This window comes from Chenopodium album, chromosome 11 (assembly GCF_948465745.1).
Source record: "Chenopodium album chromosome 11, dcCheAlbu1.1, whole genome shotgun sequence".
Taxonomy (NCBI): Eukaryota; Viridiplantae; Streptophyta; class Magnoliopsida; order Caryophyllales; family Amaranthaceae; genus Chenopodium; species Chenopodium album.
Genome location: NC_137844.1, coordinates 52,164,578 through 52,175,582, shown reverse-complemented (window position 1 = coordinate 52,175,582; position 11,005 = coordinate 52,164,578). Strand labels below are relative to the sequence as shown.

General features: G+C 33.2%; 1 pseudogene; it reads left to right on the top strand.

The window, feature by feature from the left end:
• The first annotated feature begins 1,667 nt into the window (after positions 1-1,667).
• LOC145567727 (cytochrome P450 86A22 pseudogene) lies at positions 1,668-3,763 on the top strand (annotated as a pseudogene).
• The last annotated feature ends 7,242 nt before the right edge of the window (positions 3,764-11,005 follow it).

Here is an 11,005-nt window from a genome sequence, read left to right as displayed (position 1 = left end):
AATTATAGTCCCATCTAGACAAAAGCAAGGACTCCTACATGATGCTGATGTTTTTGGCTATCATTAATGTTGATATGATTAACATTTTAATTTAGGTTCCAATGCTTCGTAACCTCTCCCTTAAAGTCTTAAACCTCAAAAATATATATAACAGTAAAATAAAAAGTAAAAAAAATTCTCATTTTTTCGTCCCCAAATAAACCTTATTACTGCTGCACTTAAGATTATGAAAATGATACATACGAACTTTAGACATCTATTTATTAATATGCATTACTTCATTCACATCAACTTTAAAGATAATCTCACCGTTTTTACATATATATATTATACATAGTGTACTTGCTACATTATACTCTATTTGCAAACTGATGATTCATGAGTCATGACATGAATAGTACGAGTAATTAAATTAGAGATTAAGAGTGACAAGATATATGACATTAATATTGTTATATGATCATTATACTTCACATTTGAACGTGGCTAAACAATAAATGTACAAGTGATGATATGATACAGCAAAACATGTAGATAAATTCCCTGAAAAACTGGTTACACCCAGAATTGCAGTCTATAGACATAAATTGTAACTTAGATACACATTCAATAATCAATGATTCAATCTATACGTGTAAAATGTTCACAATTGTTACATATATATATATATATATATATATATATATATATATATATTTTTGAGGGGTTCACAATTGTTATATTTATTGTAATTAAATACCGATATTATTACTCGTATAAGGAATGACAAAATATCCTTAATTTCACATTGAAAATGTCTCCTTTTATTAGCTTTAACAACTTAGATAATTCTCTGATTGCAAACATTACTTAGGAAAATAAAATTGTACAAAAGTTTTTACAAAAAACATTAATTTTTCAATATTTACTTGATTTCCACTTAATTCACCAAATAGAAAGTCTAGATAAAGGTTAATAAATTAAGATTTGTTCATAAGGTTTTGTGGGAAAAAAAAATAACTTTAATAAATTCTAATGTCCAATTGAGATTAGTTAGTTTAATGTAATACAAATTGGAATTGGGTAAGATAATTTCAAATAAGATAAAAATAATTACAGGTAATAATCAGGTGAAAGTGTATAAAATGCACCTATACATTATTTAATATGACACGCTCTAGCTGATAGAAATAAAATGAATGCACCATTGTACCAACAGGTGATTCGATCACGTCAATTGGCTACGTACTAGTAGTATATAAATTAAAAGTAGTATTTACATATATAAGCTATCTAGCTGAATTGAATAAAAGTGTAAAAAAAAAAAAAAAGGAGTAAAGAATATAGTGAATGTAGAAAAATCCATGAAGTAGATAATATTGTTGAATTGGTTAGTTGATAATAGTATATGATAAGAGTAGAGGTAGTGTGTGTATGGTTATGGTTATGGTATGGTTTTTATTGTACATCTTAACTTAAAGTCTCCAACGACCTCTGTTGGCATTTATTTCTTTGCTGTCTTCTTAGCTGGTCACTCTCTCTTCCCACTCCACTCTCTTCTCTCACTTACTTAACTTCCCATGCACAATCTCACTCTTTTTTTTTCTTTTTTTTTTTTTTCCTTACAAAAAATTTAAATAATTTTTCCACCCTCCTATTTATTACATATCTGTCCTCTTCCTTCTTCTCCTCCTCTTTATAAATCACTCATCCATTCTCTCTCCTTCACTACTTCCATTATTCCCTCTCCTCCGCTTCATCATTCATATACATTTAGTCATATATCAAAGAGGTTAGTTGTTACCAGGGGCGGAGCTAAGTTAGCTGCGGAAGTACACACAGTTATTTTAAGAATAAATAAACGTGGTACTCCCGCAGATTATTTGTAATAATAATAATATTGAGAGATAGTTAGTTAATTATTACATTATGGAGCCATTTATGATGTTGGTGATTGTATCGTTGATGACGGCCTACTTGATCTGGTTTCGATCGATCAAGCGGCCGTTGAGCGGTCCAAGGGTGTGGCCATTGGTGGGGAGTTTGCCGGGGTTGATAGAGAATGCAAACCGTATGCATGAGTGGATTGCGGAGAATCTCCGCACGTGTGGTGGCACGTACCAAACTTGCATCTGTGCGGTGCCCTTTTTGGCGCGCAAGCAAGGTTTGGTTACTGTCACGTGTGATCCTAGAAATCTTGAGCATATTCTCAAGGGTAGATTCGACAATTACCCTAAGGGTCCTACGTGGCAGGCGGTTTTTCATGATTTGCTTGGAGAAGGGATCTTTAATTCTGATGGTAACACGTGGCTTTTTCAGAGGAAGACCGCCGCGTTGGAGTTTACGACCCGGACCCTGAGGCAGGCTATGGGCCGGTGGGTGAACCGGGCGATTAAAAACCGGTTTGTCCCGATATTGAAGGAGGCTCAAGTTGAGGGTAAACCGGTTGATCTTCAAGATTTGTTGCTCCGGCTCACTTTTGATAATATTTGTGGGTTGGCGTTTGGTCAGGATCCTCAAACTCTTACCCCCGGTCTACCCGAAAATGGTTTTGCAATGGCGTTCGATCGGGCCACGGAGGCTACGTTGCAGCGGTTTATTTTGCCCGAGTTTATTTGGCGGTTCAGAAAATGGTTCGGTTTGGGTATGGAAGTTGTTTTAAGGCAAAGTGTATCACACGTGGACAAGTATTTGACAAATATCATTAATACACGTAAGCAAGAGTTGACAGATCCGCAGTTTAATGGGACCCATGATGACTTGCTGTCTAGGTTTATGAAGAAAAAGGAGTCCTACTCGGACAAATTCCTTCAACAGGTGGCACTTAATTTTATCCTAGCTGGACGAGACACGTCTTCGGTGGCACTTAGCTGGTTTTTCTGGCTTGTCAGTATCAATCCACGTGTTGAGGAAAAAATCCTCCTCGAAATTTGCACCGTTCTCATGGAGACACGTGGCAGCGATGTTGCTAAGTGGACCGATGAGCCACTAGGGTTTGAAGAAGTTGACCGATTGATATATGTAAAGGCTGCACTCTCTGAGACACTAAGGCTCTACCCTTCGGTCCCCGAGGACTCCAAGCATGTCATCGCCGATGACGTGCTTCCTGACGGAACCTTCGTGCCAGCGGGTTCAGCCATCACATACTCAATCTACTCAACCGGCCGCATGAAGTTCATATGGGGTGAAGATTGTCTAGAGTTCAGGCCTGAAAGGTGGTTATCAACAGACGGTCAAAAGATGGAGATGCAAGACTCATTTAAGTTCGTGTCATTCAATGCAGGCCCAAGGATTTGCCTAGGGAAAGACCTAGCATACCTACAAATGAAGTCGATTGTTGCGGCGGTGCTCCTCCGTCACCGGCTCAACGTGGCACGAGGCCACAAGGTGGAGCAAAAAATGTCACTAACCTTATTCTTGAAGAATGGGCTAGTGATGGACGTCCACCCAAGAGACTTGTCCCCAATAGTTGCCAAAATTAACCAAAAAGTTACAAGTACGGCAGAATAATTGGGGGGGTTAAAGTAAAATTGGTTGGAGGCAAGTATAATTGATTAGCCTTAAAAGGTTGGTTAGAGCAAGGCTACTTTTGTTTGGGCAACGCGGGTCTAGTTGGGGGGTGGAGACTGTGAATACGATGCCACATTTAGAACAAAAGATAAGCATTAAATACTGTTTGTTACATTTGGTATATTTATGAACCAATAAAGCGACATTTACTTACTTTGATTTACGACAATTGTTATGGTAATACTAAATGAATATATTATATATTTATGTGTAACTTTCATTTGCATCAAGTTTGTTACTACTTACTAGCTCATCATGTGTTTTTTTTTTCCTTTTTTTTTTAGAAGTAAGAAAAAGGAAAAGCATTAGGAAACCCTCCTTACGAGGGAAATTCCTAATGCATCTGAGAAAAGAATGAGAATTAAACTAGAGTTATTACAAGGTATGATATTCATATTGTCACTAATTAAATAACCCACATTTGCTATCCAATTTGCTGTTCTATTTGCCTCTCATCATGTGGTTAGTTTTGCATTTTTACACATGAATGATTTATACTCCAACTACATTCACCTATTCTATGACTATAGCTTTCTTGATTTGTAATGTCAAATGTGTACGTACTCTATGACAATTTAACACACACACATATATATACAGCTTTTATTTGTACTGTACATATTTGAGTCATGTTTCTTTCAAATATTAATATGCTACCAGCTTGTTAAACTTTATTATACATCTACATTTTGTAGATTAAAGACTTTTTTTTGTTATTGTATTGACATAATGACATTTAAATTTGGCAAAAAGTACTTTTGAGGAAAAAAAGAGGTCAAATAATCGTGCCTTGAAATTTTAAATGACCGACAAAACAGTTCAATTAATGATTGGATTGGAGAAAGTAGAATAGATTGATAATCTAATCCGATACGAGATAATGTATAATAGGTCGATTACATCGGATCGGATGGGAGGAAGTAATACTGAAAGTTTCATTCCCTAGTTTCCCAGTCCTTCGCAGAATTCATGTGGATTTTACTATCTTCCGAGTTGATCTTTTCTTCCTCTTAGCTTGGTAGATGTGGTGTATAAACATTATTAAGACACGCTTCTCTTATAAGGTAGATGGGTCGTGCATGGTTGATGCCTTGACTGTTCTAATTAAACAAGGGAGTACTCTTATATAATGGCATTATTATTTGTGTCAAAATAAATAATGTAATTAATATTGGTTAAATTAGCTTTACAATAGTTTACACTTGTAACATTGAAAGCGCCATGGGCCCACGATGACATTAATCATACATAATTAATTCTAGCATCAGAATAGATTCAAGGAATAGAAAGAGATCGAACATTTGAAAAGAAATGGATTATGGACAATTTTTGTTAGTTATTTACTTATTTTTATCATAAAATTATTATAAAGAAAATAGTAAGATAGGTATAATCAATCAATAAATAACATAATTCGTTTTTTCCCTCCAAAAACCACTTTCCTGAAATAAATATATTTTAACTTGATTTTTCTTTTTACAACTTTTTGATTAACAGCTTATTTAAGACAATAAAATTATATATATTTAATTTATATATTATAATAGAAATTAAAGATTCTTATTAGTAATATCAACATTACTTGCTTAAAATGATTTTTTTTATAGTATATTATAATCAAATGGATTTAATTTATAATACGAAATTAATATATATATATATATACACACACACGTTATATTGCATCAAATTGACTTTAACTCATAAATCTATAACTATAACTATATATTATATTGTATTATATTATATTAAAGGTGAAACAAGAAATGATATGCATGTATCATCTTCTTTTTAAAAATTTCTTGCCTTTTTTTTTTTTTTTTTTTTTTGTGCCAAAGGTTTTTAGAGAATATTTAATATTATGCAATAATATTTTCCTAACTATTTGGTATTTATATGTCATCTATACACACTCAACAAAAATATAATTATTTTAATTAATACTATGCAATAATTAAACTAATAATAAACAATGAAAGTTACCGTACATGGCACGGGACCTAATCTAGTAAGTATTTAAAACTAAGGTTGCTCTTTCAAAAAAAAAAAAAAAAAAAATGTTAAAGTGTTAATGTTAATTATCCTTGTACTAGTATGTTGTAAAATTGTAAATAAAAGTCAGATTTGCTTTTTGTTCTTAGTTAAAAATTTCCTAAACTTTACAAATCTCTAAACCTATACAAAGTACGAAATACTTCCTCTGTTCTTTTTTACTTGACTTGTTTCTTCTATCACGCTTGTCAATGTAAAACTTTAACAACCAATAACTTTAAATCTCCGGAAGTAAAAATTATAAAAGTTACGAAGTATATATTTATAATAGTACTTATTAAGACGAATTTAAAAAGATCCCACATGAATATGTTTTTTTATATATATTATTCACAAAAGACGCTTAAAAGAGGGGTGGTGAATAATGTAAAAGTCAACGCGGGTCAAGTAAAAAAGAACGGAGAAAATATATACTCCCTCCGTGTTTTTTTAAGTGACACACTTTCCTTAAACGGCCGTTTTTTTTTTAAGTGACACACTTCCTCTTTTAGAAATTCCTTACATTTTAATAATATATCTTCATCCCACTATCTCTTACTTTATCATTTCTCACTCCTTTCATGGTCCCCACTTCCTCTCACATTCTTTTACTTTATCATTTCTCACTCCTCCAACCTACCCTACTAACATCTTATTTTATTAAAGTCAATAAAATCTCCTAAAACTACGTGTCGGTCAAAGTGTGTCACTTAAAAAAACACGGAGGGAGTATACGTACTTAATGTAGAAAATAATTAAGATCAAAAGTAAAGGTGATTATGGGCTGGGCTGGGTTGAGTCAAATTGATGTTTGGAAAAATTGATGGCCCATATTGGGCAAGGCTTGTGTTTGGGCCAAATATTTCATACCAAAACCCAAAGTACTTATCAAATAGTTAGTTCCTTTTCTTAAAGTACAAATACATCAAGGCATAAGAATTAATCATCTTTGATCCCAGCTAACTTGTCAAAGTTTCAAATTTCGATTTCAATTTCTACATCAATTGTTACTTTGTTAATGATATTTACATAGGTAATAACATTTGGAGAAAAGTAAATTAAAAAAAAAAAAAAAAGTAGAGTGTAATTAAGTGAAGAAATTAAAGAGAGGGGAAAATAAGCAAAATCATATATGTACAAGTCATAATCATTCAAGATGCTTGGTATCTTCCAAATAATATTCAACATTAATAGGATAAATGGAGAAAAGGAGACATGACATTTCAGTAAGGTTAGTTTTTGCTCTTCTTTTAATGATAAAATGTAAAGCAATCATCAAAATGGGAACAAATACTCATGGGTATACGGCACATCCGGGTGTATATAACAACCTCTCACATTTTAGAGTCATTTGTAAGTGAAGGCATAACAACCTAATCTTTCAAAACCACCAATTTTAAAAACTAAGGGCCTGTTTTGATTGACTGAATTGAGCTGAGCTGAGTTGAAATGAACTGAATCGAACTGAACTGAACTTATTGGAGCTGAACTGAAATGAACTGAATATTTTGTGAGAGAAGGAAATTAAAAATTGAATTGAACTGAATTTATTGGAATTGAACTGAATTTATTGGAATTGAACTGAACTGAATTGAAAATAATCTGAAGAGAACATGCCCTAAAAATATTTGTCAATTTCAACATCTATGTGTCCAAACAATTACTAGTAAGAAAAAATTATAGACTTATTTGGGCTATTGGGCTTTAGGAGGTTGAGTTCAAGTCCAATCTTAAAGATTTTGGACTTTAAAATTAGAGTCTAAATCTGATCTAAACTCTTTAAATAAATACCACATCTTATGTTAAATGTTCCCCGAAAATAAAAAAAAAAAAAAAAAAAATCTCATATCACATACTGACATACATGTTCTTTCTTATTACGGAGTACTCCATAAATACTTGTAGTAGTTAGTACAGCGCGCGTTCTCAATAATGTCGCAACAACTTATCATCTAAAACTTTATATTCTGATAAGAAAAATGTTTAAACTATCATAAGACAAATTCGTTTCATGCAAAAAGATTAGGAAATTTTGACATTTGCTACCACTAAAAACACCACGCTTTACATTTACTACCGGTTTAATTTTTTTTTTTTTTTTTACTTTACTACCACCCAAATCACACTTTGTTAAAATTAACTACCACTTAACGGAATCTGTTAGGATTCCGTTAAGTTTATTAAAAAAAAAATTAATTAAAAAAAACCTAGCCCCTCACTGCTAACCCCTCATGTCAGCCGCCCCCACCCCCCGGCCGGTGTCCAGAACTTCGGCCGACGCCGGCGACCCCACTCCTTCCCTTTTCCCCACCAACGCTGCAGCCCACCCCCTCCCTTTTCCCCTTCTTTTGCCTCGACCCCGACCCCCACCATAAACTGAAAACCACCCTCTTTCCATACCCCCACCAGAATCGGCCCCTCTCCCCGTTCCCTCCACCGGAATCGACCCCCCTCCCCTTCCCCCCCCCCCCAAAATGACACCCCTACCAGCTCGAAACCACCTTAAACAAGTTTTAGGGTTTCGCTTATGGTGGTTTTAGGTTAGGGGTGGCCGAAAAGGGTAGGGGAAGGGGGGGGGTCGATTCCGGTGGAGGGAACGGGGAGGGGGCCGATTTCGGTGGGGGTAATGGGAGGGGGTGGTTTCCGGTTTGGGTGGGGGTTGTGGTCAGGGCAGCAAGAAGGAGAAAACGAAGAGGGGTTGGTTGCGTATGTAGGGTAAAGGGAGAGGGGTGTAGTCGCCGGCGCCGGTGCCGGCCAAAGCTGTGAGCACCGGCAGGAGGGGTGGCAGTTGAGGGGAGGGGGTGGCAGTGGGGTGGTTGACGGTGGTTGGGCCCCAATAACGGCAATACTAATGGAATAATGAAGTTTTTTCTGTGGACGCGAATGCACCATGCTTGGTGCATCCGATTTTCTTTTAAAAAAGGCGGAATGAACATTTAGTTGTTCAGTAAAGAACATATAGTTGTTTTGTAAAGAACATATAGCTATTTTATAAAGAACATCTAATTTTATATGTTTTTTTTTGTAAATCTAAAGAACAATTGTAATGTTAGTAAAGAACATGATAATATTAAAGAACTTATTCATATAGTAAATGTACATTTGGTATAAATGATCATGTATGTATATAAAAAAGTACATTTTACTGTATTATAATATACATTGTATTATATTCTAATGAACATATATGTTATAATGTTGGTTATATGTTTGATGTACATTGTATTATTTACATCATGTAAGTATATGAAAAAAGAACATTTTACTGTATTCTAAAATTGTCTATTTGCTTGCTTTCTTCTTCCAAAATGTATTAATCGGTCGATCTTCTTCAAGAACTTCATTTTATTTCTCATTGCAACAACAAAATAACATCAAGATCGCAATTAATTCCCAATAAAATCAAATATTACAATTTTCAATCAAATTTATAAAAAACAAACACTCAAACTCAAAATAAACAAGTATGAATGTCAAATAAACAAGTATGAATGTCGAATTTGGTCTTACCTTTCGTTTTTATTTGTCATCTTGAACAATTTTTGGACTCAAAATTTCGAATTTCTTGAAACTTAGCTTGAGGTTTGAGGAATTTAAATGGGTTTGAAGTTTTGTTTGGAGAGAGAAAGTGAACTTTTGGTAAAACAAATTGAAATGATTTATAATTAATGTATGGTAAAAAAAATAATTAAAGTACTATTTATCTATTTCATTATACAAAAAAAATAATTATATTATTATACAAAAATAATACACAAAATTGTTGCACAAAAATCTGATGTACATTATAAATGAACACTATGTTCTTTTATGTATATGTCCATGTACATTATAAACGAACACTATGTTCTTTTATATGCCTATGTACATTACTATATACGTGCATGTTCATTCCGCCTTTTTGTACTTTGGAGCAGATGCACCATGCGGATCGTGCATCTGCCTCCACGAACCAAGCTTTGACGGAATAAGGCATTAGGTAGTTAATTTTAACAAAGTATGATTTGCGTGGTAGTAAAGTAAAAAAAGATTAAACCGATAGTAAATGTGAAGCACGGTGTTTTTAGTGATAGCAAATGTCAAAATTTCCAAAAGATTATAAGGCTAAGTTCTAAGGTAGCACACATATTGACCGAGTTGTATAGTAGCCAAGTCAAGTATTTGAGGTTGCTTGATGCAGAAGCTAGCAAGTAATTTACTCAACGCGGTAGAGTGATGTAAAGTAGTAGTGTCAATGTTAATTAAGTACGATTAGAAGATTATGGAGTGATAAGGACTACGGTTACGCTTGCATGAGTCAATTTCTTGTTAATTGTGATCTTAAAAACACAACAAATTTTGATAAATTGACCTTTTAATTTTCTTTTCATGCATTGACATCTACGCGGTTATAACGTCGTCGTATGCGATGACGAAACTGATTATATTTTTTTTTTTTTTTTTGAAAACACCACACTGATTATATTGTCAGTGTTGGAGAATTATTTTACTTTAATTTGCTCTCCAACTCTTCCAAAATTGGCTTTTTTTTTTTTTTTTTTTTTTTTTAAATAATCTTATCATAATATTTCCTTGTAAATTCTTACGAAGTACGGAGTATGTTTTATTAGACATCATTAGTGTTCCCCTACTCAATTAAATTACTCCCTTCGTATTAATTAATACCAAAAATGTGTTGACCTCATATTAATCTTATTAGACATACTATATGAAACAACCAAAGTTTTGATGGTACAAATAATTCTCCATAATTTAATACTCAAATCAAAAGTAATTAATAAATTCGTAAAAGAAATTAAACGCATAGTATACATGTATTAATGCTTTGATAATTGTAACTTAGATTATTATCTACGAACTTGTGAGTAATTACCATTAGTAACTTTAACTTTTCGATGGTAGACTACCAAAATTATCACACAACATTAACTCATAATGATTTGCATGTTATTTTTATTTTCCCTCCAAAATTTTCTGCTTATAGTTCAATTTTATCTTCCCAATTGTATACTTAATAGGGTAGCTTGAATGAAAATATCTCTTCAAGCACCCTATTAAACATTACCATGCAATTTAACATCAAGTACTCCGTATTTTTTAATGACAAATCCCATAATTCGTTCAAATTCTCTCACATGTTCAATATCTTTTTTAGCGAGTTTTGCAGTGACCTTTCTCATTAATCAACCTTCATATTACTCATTTCATTTACGGAGTTGTTTTTAGAGTTTTTCTGCTTTATAGTGTGGTTACCTCTAACATCTATGGTACGGTGTGCCCTAAAAAATATGATATAGTAGAAATTAAGGCTGAGATGGTACATTACAAAAAAAAAAAAAAAAAAAAAAAAAAAAAGATCTACTTGCCATAGGTAGACTCTATTGTTCAACCTGTTAGCATGATAAAGAGAAAAAGTCCTGAGGTA